Below are 11,935 nucleotides of genomic sequence, written 5' to 3'. Positions count from 1 at the left end.
TGCGTTGACGACTCGGAACGGAAACCTTCAACCAGCTACAAGTTCAAGACGCAATTTACTTCGAGTGTTCGTTGATTGCCACACCGTTACTGCTCTAATTGACACTGGTGTCCAAGTATCTGTTACGAGTTCAACACTTCGATCTCACTTGAAAAAGGTTCTCACACCTGCTATGTTTTCTACTGTTCGATTGGCCAACGGAAGTCGAACATCGGTGCTTGGCATGTGCACTGCCTGTGCTACTGTAGCCGACACCACACTTCGGTTCTCTTCGAAGTCCTTGATGCTTGCCCACATGACGTCAACCTTGGAATTGATTTGTTGAACACCCAGTCCGCCCTCATCGATCGTTCGACAGGTGTCTTACGACACGAATTGCCTTTGTGCACCAATTTCACTCCCCAAGTCGCAGTCGGCTACGATCCGTGGAGCCTCTACGGCTACCGCCCCAGGCTGCTATGTACATTCTTGGGTCGCCCTTTCCGTCCGTTCCTGATGGAGACTATCTGGTGGCTCCCCTCATTGATTTGACCCTTGCGCACCACATCGCACTACCACATACTATAGTGGTTGTTGCTGACAACACGGCACTACTTCCATTCTGAACTTCTCTACGTCGACCCAAGTTCTTCCCCAAGGCATCACTTTAGCCGATCTTTCCACCCTTGATCAATGTTCAATTTGTTCTTTTACCTCTGACACTAAGACCGTGGAGAAACGTGTCATCACCACGCAATATAAGGCGTTCCTCGACAAAATATCTAGCGACCTCTTTCTTGCCCAAGTTGCAGCGCTTCGGGGTGTTCTACTTTCTTACCTGGATATCTTTCATGTCGACGACCGTCCCCTGAGCCGCACAAGTGCCGTAAAGCACCGCATCGACACCGGTGACGCCAGTCCACTCCACAAACGCCCTTATCGCGTGTCACATGCTGAGCGCCAAGTTATACAGACAGAGGTCGAGAAAATGCTGATTGAAGACGTCATTGAGCCTTTATCGAGTCCTGGGGCATCTCCTGTAGTCTTAGTTAAAAGAAAGGACAATACCTGGCGCTTTTGCGTCAACTATCGCCACCTGAAACGAATCACCAAGAAGAACGTTTATCCTCTACCCCGAATCGATGATGCGCTCGACTGCCTCCACGACGCTAACTGTCTCGTCCCTTGACCTTCGATCCGGATACTGGCAAATTTCGGTCGACGACCGTGACCGCGAGAAGACAGCATTCTTCACACCCGACGGCCTTTACCAATTCAAGGTCATGCCTTTTGGGTTGTGCAATGCCCCGGCTACTTTTATACGTATGATGGACTCTCTTCTCCGTGGTTTCAAATGGTCGACCTGCTTTTAGTATCTGGACGATGTAACCGTTTTCTCGCCCTCCTTCGAAAGCCACCTGTCTCTTCTCTCGGCAATTCTGGACATCTTTCGTTGCGCTGGTCTCCAACTGAATTCGTCGAAATGCTGATTCGGACGCCGGCAGATTAAATAACTCGGCCACCTTGTTGACGCCACTGGTGTTCAACCAGACCTTGACAAAGTCCATGCAGTTCGAGAATTCCTGGTTCCATGTTCCACCTATGAAGTTCGCAGATTTATTGGGCTCTGCTTATATGTCCGCCGCTTTATTTTCAACTTCGAAGATATTGCTAGGTCCCTCAAGGATCTCCTCAAAAAGAACGAGGCCTTTTCTTGGGGAGGGGCAAAGAACATTCCTTCGCGTCATTGATTACTGCCCTCACATCATTACCTGTGTTGGCTCATTTTGATCCAGCGGCTGGAACAGAGCTTCGCACCGATGCAAGCGGCCATAGAATTGGTGCTATACTCGCTCAGATACAGAATGGCACCGTTCGTGTGATAGCCAACAATAGTTGTCTTCTGTCGCAAGCGGAAAAAAATTATTTCATCCCTTAGCGGGAATGCTTAGATTTCGTTTGGGCTATTGCGAAGCTCCGTCTGTACTTGTACGGACATCCGTTCGCAGTCATCACGGACCATCATGCGCTTTGCTGGCTGCCGACGCTTAAGGACAGGAAGGCTCGGCTGATGGGCACTTCGATTACAGGAGTACACGTTCTCGGTTGTGTACAAATCTGGAAAGATGCACAGTGATGCTGACTGCTTATCCCGTAATCCCGTTGATCCACCCAACTCTACTGATTTGGAATCTGATGCCTGCGTTTTAGCCATCACTGACTTTGTGAACGTGGCCGACGAACAGCGCCGAGATCCATCGCTGCTCACCATTATTGATTGATATGTGGGGTTTAACGTCCCAAAACCACTATATATGATTATGAGAGACGCCGTAGTGGAGGGCTCCGGAAATTTAGACCACCTGGGGTTCTTTAACGTGCACCCAAGTCTGAGCACACGGGCCTACAACATTTCCGCCTCTATCGGAAATGCAGCCGCCGCAGCCGGGATTCGAACCCGCGCCCTGCGGGTCAGCAGCCGATGCTCACCATTATTGACCCTTCCCTTAGCAGATTCCTGCTTCAAGACAACGTTTGGTATTGCCGCAACTTACACCCCGACGGCGTGGAACTTTTACTCGTCGTACTACATCACCTGCGAAAGGATATTCTGCGACAATTCCACGACGCTCCAACTTCTGGACATCTAGGAGTCTCCAGAACTTACGACCAAGTTCGACAATGACTATTCTGGAAGGGCCTCTACCACTCTGTTTGCCGTTACGTCACATCTTGCGACCTTTGCCAACGCCGAAAGAAGCCTACGACTCCCACTGCCAGTCTTCTTTAACCTAATGAAGTTCTAGCCGAGCCAATTTATCGAGTGGGGTTGTACTTTCTGAGTCCCCTTCCTACATTTACAACTGAAGAATAAATGGATTGCAGTGGCCACAGATTATGCCACTCGGTATGCAATCACTCGAGCGCTACCAAGCAGCTGCGCAACAGACTTTGCCGACTTTCTGCTCTACGACATTATTCTGCAGCATGGCGCTCCGTCTCACCTGCTCACAGACCGTGGTCGCTACCCTCTATCTCGTGAGGCTGATGATCTACTCCGATCTTGTGCTACCCGCCACAACTTCACCACATCTTACCACCCTCATACTAACGGCCTTACAGAGCGCCTAAACCGCACATTGAGAGACATCCTTTCCATGCACGTATCTACCGACCACACTGATTGGGACATAGCTCTGCCATTCGTCACCTTCGTCTATAACTCGTCGCGTCATGAAACAGCAGACTACTCCCCATTTTATGTACTATTCGGACGTCATTCCTTGCTGCCCTTCGACACACCGCTTTCATCAGACCAACCTTCCTCCACTTCGTACGCTCAGGATGCGATCACCCGTGCTCTCACGGCACGCGCGGTAGCCCGCGCTCAGTTGTCGTCGCTGACAGCACAAAAGTCTCTTCACGACCATCGACATAGGGATGCCGTTTTTTTCTGCGGTATCTCTTGTTCTCCTGTGGCTCCCATCTTGACGTGTCGGCCTCTGCGAGAAACTACTATCGCGATACGCTGGGCCCTACCGAGCCCTTCGTCAGGTCACACCTGTAACACACGAGATTGCCGCTACCACAAACTCATCGGCTGCTGCAGCCAGAACGGAAGTAGTCCACGTTTCTCGTCTCAAGCCTTACAACGCGGACTGGCTCATTTAACAGGCCTTACCTGTGAGACGGTGCCTTACCGGCCGGTGTGATGATACGTGTATAAAACTGTCGCTTCTTCACAGCTGAAATGGCACCCGAAAGGAGAAAGACGACAACGTGGTTGTTATGGGTTGGTCTCTCGAGCTTCTCCGTTGGCTTGCACGACTGTGCGCTCTTTAAGCCGTTAGGAAGACCTGCTGTCGGTGAATAAATCTTTTCCGTAACAACATTGATAGCACGAATTGACTTGCCAAAATATTTTTGAGGCTCGTGTATGACTGTCTCAGAGTGAGTAACGTTTTCTCATGTAATGAGCTATATAAAGAGAAATAAATCATTATTTATGTGTTAGTTGATAATAAGTGTTGCAGCATTGTGATACCTTATTATAATATGTTTTCACACCAAAACAATCGAACTTACCCTTAGCTTCATATCATTAGAAACGAATAACGAAAGAAGACTTAGCAACAAGATTGCTGGCTGACAACTGGTTTGTTTATTAAAGAGAAACAGAAAAAGAAATAAAAGAAAGAAGAACGAAACATGTACGTGCAAAATATGCACGTTACAAAATGGTGCACGTGTAGCATGATTACCTTTTCTTCTTTAATACGTCAGCTCGCAATGAAATAATACATTGATTGACAGGTAAAATGACTCAGTTTAAATGTTGCTAAACAATAAGGCGTTTGTTGGCGGTTACAATAATTTTTTGTTACCTTCGCTTACTTATTTAACCAATTCTGGCTTATAGAAGCGAACCCAAGTGTTGGCTGACACACTGACTCAATCTAACTAGTAGTCAAAGAAAGTAAGTGCTTAGTGTGCAGCTTCTATATCTTTTTAATGCACGGGTTGGTAATGATTTCTCTTGAAAAGCCAGCAAGTGCACAATAAAATGAACAGTGCCGTATTAGGCGTGATCACAGCTGGTCGATTATTTAAGAACGGAGCTTTTAAAGCGGTCAGTTTGTGCTGTAAAGAATTTCAGTGGTACAGACGTGTTTCAGTAAGTCTTCGCTGTGAATTCATGATTGTAAATTTCTGTCAATAGTTGCCACAGATTTACAACTCGGTGCGCGGAAGAAGACTATCGTTACGAAAAGTACCTCATCAAGAAAGGCACCTCAGTTATGGTGCCTACGTACCAGTTGCACCATACTGCACAGTACTGGATTGAGCCGGAGAAGTTTGACCCGTAGAGGTGGGTAAATATAGGTGGGTTTTTTATATATAAAACCTGTTGTATTGTTTCCTTCTACTAAAATCAAAAATGATGTTGAAACAAATGGCATAGTGCCTGACCGAGGACCCACCAGCCTTGTCACAGTTTATGCCATATTCCTAATTCTATACTAATAATTGTTATTCATCGAAAGTAGCTTTCAGGACACCCAGCCCAGCATGAACAAAACGAAAACAGAGAATCGCTAAAGATAGCTAGGTCAGGCTGTGACTTTAGAAGAAGTTGTACCGGAGAATAATAAATGACTAATATTCTATAAAAAAGTAGAGAGGAAACTATACAGAAAATGTGAAATTTAAAAATGGTATGGGCTTAAGTTATCTTTTGGTTGGTAGCACTTTCTCAAGCAAGCAGCTTGTTGCTTCAATAAAAATGTTGATCTGCTCAGGAATGAATCACCCGAAAAATTTTAGAATCTTGAGAGCACGAGATGTATGTACAATGATTTGTCACGCGCTGTATTTACACTCCCTCTTCCCGCGTCCCGACGAGTGCTTTGAGAAATTGAGCTATAGGCGATGACGAAGGGCAAGACGTTTTACCCTGTGGGCGTAATGACTAGTTCGGTGTTTTTTATTTATTTTTCGTAGACGCTACTTACTCTCAAAATGAAAGCGAGCGCGGACACGTGGTGAGAATGTTGCTAGATCTTACATAGCAAAAAAGTGAATACTCATCTTAAAACAAGCCCAAATGAAGCGGAAACAAAAATCGTACTGTTCTTGAATATATCTTTTTATATGAATAAAAAATAACAGTAAAATATGTTATTAACAACACGTAATCGATTGGTACATTGAAAATATACGCAACTAAGGACGAAGTCACACAGCTACTTTTTAATGCTGGCTCCAGACGAATCTATAGATGCACGTTTGTCACGTGCAGACTGACGTGCCTCCGTTCGGTCGAAGGCACGCTTTGGGCACGTCGTTAACGTTATTTGTTGCATCCACCAACGTATGTTTGTATTCAACGCTCAACCTTCACCATGCGCACGTGGTAAGAAGGTCAGGGTAAGTGCAAAACTTGCCTACTACATTGACTTGGGAGGGTGTGGCGTCTCTCCCACGAACATATTCTCCCCTTTACGGAGAGCCACATATACATATAATAGACTCAGCTATATACTCAAAGTCGCCGACAAACGTTCGATTATTGAACGGCAAACGCAGATTAGTAAACTTGATGATTATAAAGTACATATATTCACTGCGCTGGACTTCACAGCGCTGGAGTTTACTGCGCTGGACTTCCCTTCACTGAGCTTCACTGCGCTGGACTAAGTCAACTTTTACTTAGTTGGATTAAAGCCTACCTAAATGACAGGAAGCAAGTCGTGAAAATCGATAACTATATGTCTAGCTCACTAGAAGTGTTTTCTAAGGTTCCACAAGGCTCGGTTCTTGGGCCCTTATTGTTTCTGATATAAGTCAATGATATCGCAGATATAGCAAAACCCCATGTTAAACTCAAACTGTTTGCTGATGATTGTTTAATTTACACGCGAGTGACTGGTAGGAAGGACCAATTGAACATTGCCGAGTGTCTAAAGGAATTACACTCATGGTGTGAAGCTTCGGGAATGGAAATCAATTATTCGAAATCTACCGTCACCCACATTTCTAGGAAAAAAACGATAATTCCATTTGAATACTGTATCGGGAATCACACCTTGTTGACAGTTATTGCGTTTAAGTACCTAGGTCTCACAATAACGCATAACCTAAAGTGGCACACACATATTGATAACGTTTGCTCTAGGGCCTCACAAAAATTTTACATATTAAGAAAAAAACTGCAGGGTGCTAGTATAGACGCAAAACTTCTTGCTTTTAAAACTTTCATATGGCCGATACTGGAATATGCTAGTATTGTCTGGAGTCCCCACCAAAAAGTGCTTGTAATTAAACTTGAACGCATACAACGGCTTTCAGCTCACTTTATATGCTCGAGATATAAACAGAACAACTCAGTCACAGAAATGCTACAACTATGTGATCTGGAGACGCTCCACAAGCGCAGACGCAAAAATAGAATAAAGTTTCTTTTTCAATTGTTAGAAGGTGAGTTTAAAGTTAACAGAATTGACTACATAGAACAACCTGGGAAAGGAAGTGATAGGGCAAACAATACACGAGCACTGCACCCTTATTTTGCACGAACGAAGGTGTACCGTCATACTTCCTTCCCCGATGTCATTGAAGGTTGGAATGGGTTACCGAGTAGCATAGTCAATGCGAGTGATGTTAATGAGTTTGTGCAATTACTTGATTTAAATTTATGTGATTTATTGTAAATATGATTGCGATCGTTTATTCGTTGCATTGCGAATCAGGGTGTGTTTTTCGTTTTTCGTTTGGATTGTAGAGCTTTCACGGATTTGTATATATGTATAACTGGTTTATCAATTGGGGATAGTTATATCCCTAATTTGTTTGTACAGTATGTCGTACCTTTTCTGTTATGACCCTCTATAGGGAGTTTACAGTGTTTCTAAATAAAATAAATGAATATTTGCTTGAGAAATTAAAATCGGCTCAAATAAGCGCAACAAGCGTCTAAAAAGTACTTGAAACCAGTCGGCAAATAAAATAGCAAAAAAGCGTTGAGCACAACTGGAAACCCTCGATAACTATAAAGCTGGGGACGCTCCAATCACCCAAAGGCCGTGACGTCGGCCGTATGGCTTCACAAGTCGACAGAAAAAGCAGTGATTTATAGCTGACTTTGGAAATTATTTCATATTTTATGCCACGTGGTGCGCTCTAATATTTGGTTCGCATGTTCTGATGTGCTTTAACCACTGACTTGCAGCATTTACTGCAAGTGATGAAATAGTGGTACAAAGCTCCCTCAATACAATATAAACCCTTTCATTGCCCGACTACCATCGTTTGTTACAGGAACCTTCGTTATGTTCCATCGAATTAAACATTTTTCTGAATTTGGATTCTTAAAGACCAGTCTTTCTTGGAATACTTTGGCGTGAACGTTGTCGTTGGTCTGTCTGTCAGTCTATTGGTGTCTGTCCTACAATTTATCCACCCGGTGAAAGTTGAAGAGCACGCTGAATATACCACCCTGCCTCTTCATCTTTACTGGTAGCTGCAAATATTCTTGTGAACTTTGTCAATGAAAGTGCGATTATACGATGCATATTTTCGACTCAGCATTAACATGTCGGTGTTTGGCAGCGCCTTTTACTTAGAAATTGCATAGATACAAAATTGCAAAAACTCAAGCGTTCATTTACGCTACGCTGACAATGCGGCGCTACGAAAAAAAAAAGACTGCGTGTTTAATACACTTCGGTAAACTTTTAAGGGGCTTTGACTAAAACGACGTGGTGCTGCCAACTGTAAGTACTGCTGCATTCGAAACGAGCTTTCGTTGATTCGCATTACTGCCAGATGGCTCCATCATTGTCATGCAGCGTCTTTGAAAGCATGAATATACGCGGCCAATATTTACTTTGTAGCTTAAACCTTCTTTCAGTACAATTCAATTTAGGCTCCCGTTGTAATGCCTATATTAAGTAAGTTGTTCGGTAGGTTAAAATATGCTCCGCATAATTTGTTTACAGTTTTTTATCATTATCAGTTTTCCCCGAGAGATTGATTGATTGATATGTAGGGTTTAACGTCCCAAAACCACCATATGATTATGAGAGGCGCCATAGTGGAGGGCTCCGGAAATTTCGACCACCTGGGGTTCTTTAACGCGCACCCAAATATGAGCACACGGGCCTACATCATTTCCGCCTCCATCGGAAATGCATCCGCCGCAGCCGCGATTCGAATCCGCGACCTGCGGGTCAGCAGCCGAGTACCTTAGCCACTAGACCACCGCGGCGGGGCTCCCCGAGAGAATAATGGTGTTGTTGAGCTTCATCATTTTTGATATGATTCCTGAAGCTTTTATGAGAGAGTCAAGAAAACGAACGTTTTATGTCCCCATTAGGAGCGAGTTAAGTCGACGTCACCTGGCTAGGCACACTCGGGGACGGTCAGGTTAAACCTGACCCGCTCTCGCGTGGGCCCTGTTCGCGGTATATTGTGTGCAGCGCCGCGGGCTCGGGAAGATTTTTTTTTAGCAGTCTGACAGTGACAGCTCTCGCCCTGCACAGCGAAATTTGTGGCTGGGGCGAACTCTTCTTGAGATGTAATGGTGCTTGCATATCTCACTGCAAGTGCGAGAGGCTCAGATCGCCCAGGAAATGGCGTGTCACCCGGCACATCGTCAGTCAATTCTCCTGCAGCCGAATGCGCCTCCTTGTTCTGATTGATCGAGTCACTTTAATTGGTCCAAGATGTGCAGTACACCAGACAAATAAGTAATTTTTGAGGCCTTTGGCTTTTTTAAGGATCTGTAGGACCTGAAGAGCCACCATGCCCTTCAGAAATGCCTTGATAGCAGCGTTGGAGTATGAACAAATTGTGTCATGCATATCATCCGTCAATGCAAGAGCGATGGTAACCTGCTTTGCAACGCTGAAGCTTGAAGTGCAGATGGCAGCGTAGCTGATGACTTCGAAAGTGCATTCAACGGCCTGTGAAGAGAAGGCTTTTTTTAGGTGGTGGTGTATCTACACGAAATATTTTGCTAACGCTAAACCTTCACTAAGTAAAGATTTTAACATTTCTAGTTCTTGTGAATCTTGCCTTTCTTGTAGATTCCGCATTTGCTGCTAAGGGCGCAAAAAACCTTTACATAACAAATTTCAAACAAATGAAAGCATTTCAACGTTCGTGATGTGCGCGGCACGTAGAATAAATTATGACGCGTACAACATTAGTTCTGAATTGGTTTGACTTATGTCCCTAAACATTGTATATGCGCTCAAATAATGCCACAAGAAGCTTTTTGTGAGAAGAGCTATACGAATATTTCTTGATTTCAGATTCAGTCCAGAAAACAAACGCTCAGTGAACCCAACCGCCTACATCCCTTTCGGCCTGGGGCCGTGCATATGCCTTGGTCAGCGCCTTGCGCTTGCCGAGCTGGCCTCGGCAACAGCGCAGGTACTGAGACACTATTCCATTTCTCTGGGGGAGAGCCAAAAAGTAGGTGAACAACGAACACTTCGGCTAGGCCACGATAATATTAGCAATATGTAGCGCTAAAAGGGTATCTGCAGTAATTACTTACTGTCTTCTTTCGAAACAAAAATAATTGTGTGGTTTTTTCCGATAGCCCTGCTGGTTTTACTGTAGTGATGGGCCGTATATATATATACATATATACACACACACACACACACACATATATATATATATATATATATATATATATATATATATATATATATGAAGCAGGAAGACACAATTCAGAAAATATTTCTCGTTCGGTGGCATTCAATCAAACAAGGCCGAGGCTCCGCCGCGAAAGCGCACGTCTCTGCTAGCGGAGCGCTATCTATATACAAAGTTGACCACTCACTATAAGCCGATCAAAGAAGATGTCCACGCATTCTCCGCATTAGCAGCAAGATGGCGCCAAAAGCGCCCTCGGTGCTCCGATCGCTTAAACGTGCGCTTTTCAATTGCGCGTTCTCCGTCCTATGGGGCGCTTATGCACTCACGCATTCATCTTGTGAGGGTGGTGGTGCGTGTACGTCGTGCTCGTTTACTGCAAAGACTGCGTTAATGTCAAAGGGCACCAGAAGGCAACCTTCCTTGCTGCACGAGCCCGTTTTTGAATCAACCACTCTGTTCAACACACTAAACTTACAACTGTGACTTTTGGTAGTTAGCATCGGTTCCGTTTATACCTGTGCGTACGTTCTATGCCTCCATTCTATTGAAGCCGTACGTTAAATGTCGAGCTGCGAACGTTGATAGTTCACCCACATCCTCTGTGTGTTCTTTCCTTACATCAATTGTGCTTGATTATAGCGCAGCACGCTCAAATATGCTAGCCGTTCTTTTTCATGACATTCCATCAATTAGTTGCTCTGCATGCGTTTTCCCCCTTGAATTGATACCGCAACCTTTCGTCACTGTTAAGTGCTATTGTTCTGCCTTACTACATGTTGTTTAGTCACAGTCATTCGTATTTTGTAATTGGTAGTAAACAATTATGGTTAATACATACATTGTTTTACTTTTTGTCTCGCTTGGTAACTCTTGGTACAAAACTTTAAACTCACGGGTCTGGCCCCTTTAATTGAAGCTACGTCAGCCTTATTTAATAGGATCTTAACGAAAGGTTTTAACTGTGTGAAGGGGCTCCAATAGCCTTCAAAATGGTCAATATTAGACAATAGATAGCAGTACCACGTGTCGTTATACTGTAGCGTATTTCTGCCACTCAAAATTCAACTTTTTCACTGTTTCGAATCGCTTTTTACATTCTCGAAGAATTGCGATTAGGAATAATTTAACTTTTATTCATTCTCCACACACACATTAACACGAACTATATCTTGGTAATGAAAGCTCTTCGCCCTGCAGAATATCACGTGCCAGTGGTATTCGAGAATGTGATCCTTGGAAACGTTCATTGAGACGATCTGCATTTTTCTTGTTTTCTTTTTCAGCGTGATCTCGAAATGGACACCTACTCTTTTATGGCCACCCCTAAAGAAAAAGTGTTTCTCTGACTGCGTAGGCTCTCCGCGGGGCAAGTGAACTGAAATAATCCGTCTAAGCGAACCGGTACTTGTGAATTAAAACAATGTGCATAATTTTCTTTCCACCACGAGGTAGAACTATGAAGCTGTAATACTACTGTTCGTTGGCAAGTTGCAGTGAAAGTTCTCAATAAAGAAAGCGCTTAAAGGCCCTGCAACGCTTTTCACTCAGCCATTTATTCCTTTCGTTAAGGTAGATTATTGCCTCATGAATTGACCACCACAAAATTTTAGTATCCGTCCAGATAGAAAGGAGTGTAATTAGATTTTCAATAAATATATATAAGGAGATGTATATATAAGGAATAAATATAGATAAGGAGAATTAAATGTACATAAGGAGAGGTTGGTGCCAATGCGTGGCGCCGGCTACTCTTCTTCTCTTGCAGAAAAGTCGACATCGCACATTT

General features: G+C 44.1%; 1 long non-coding RNA gene across 1 annotated transcript; it reads left to right on the top strand.

The window, feature by feature from the left end:
• Window positions 1–4,719: 4,719 nt before the first annotated feature.
• LOC142767059 (uncharacterized) lies at window positions 4,720–11,569 on the top strand. Its single transcript, XR_012884731.1, has 3 exons — window positions 4,720–4,849; window positions 9,795–9,915; window positions 11,433–11,569. It is a non-coding gene; the product is annotated as an uncharacterized LOC142767059 (long non-coding RNA).
• Window positions 11,570–11,935: the final 366 nt, after the last annotated feature.

The sequence above is a fragment of the Rhipicephalus microplus genome, chromosome 7 (assembly GCF_043290135.1).
Source record: "Rhipicephalus microplus isolate Deutch F79 chromosome 7, USDA_Rmic, whole genome shotgun sequence".
Classification (NCBI taxonomy): Eukaryota; Metazoa; Arthropoda; class Arachnida; order Ixodida; family Ixodidae; genus Rhipicephalus; species Rhipicephalus microplus.
Note: the sequence above shows the minus strand (reverse complement) of the source record. Positions and strands in the feature narration are given on the sequence as shown.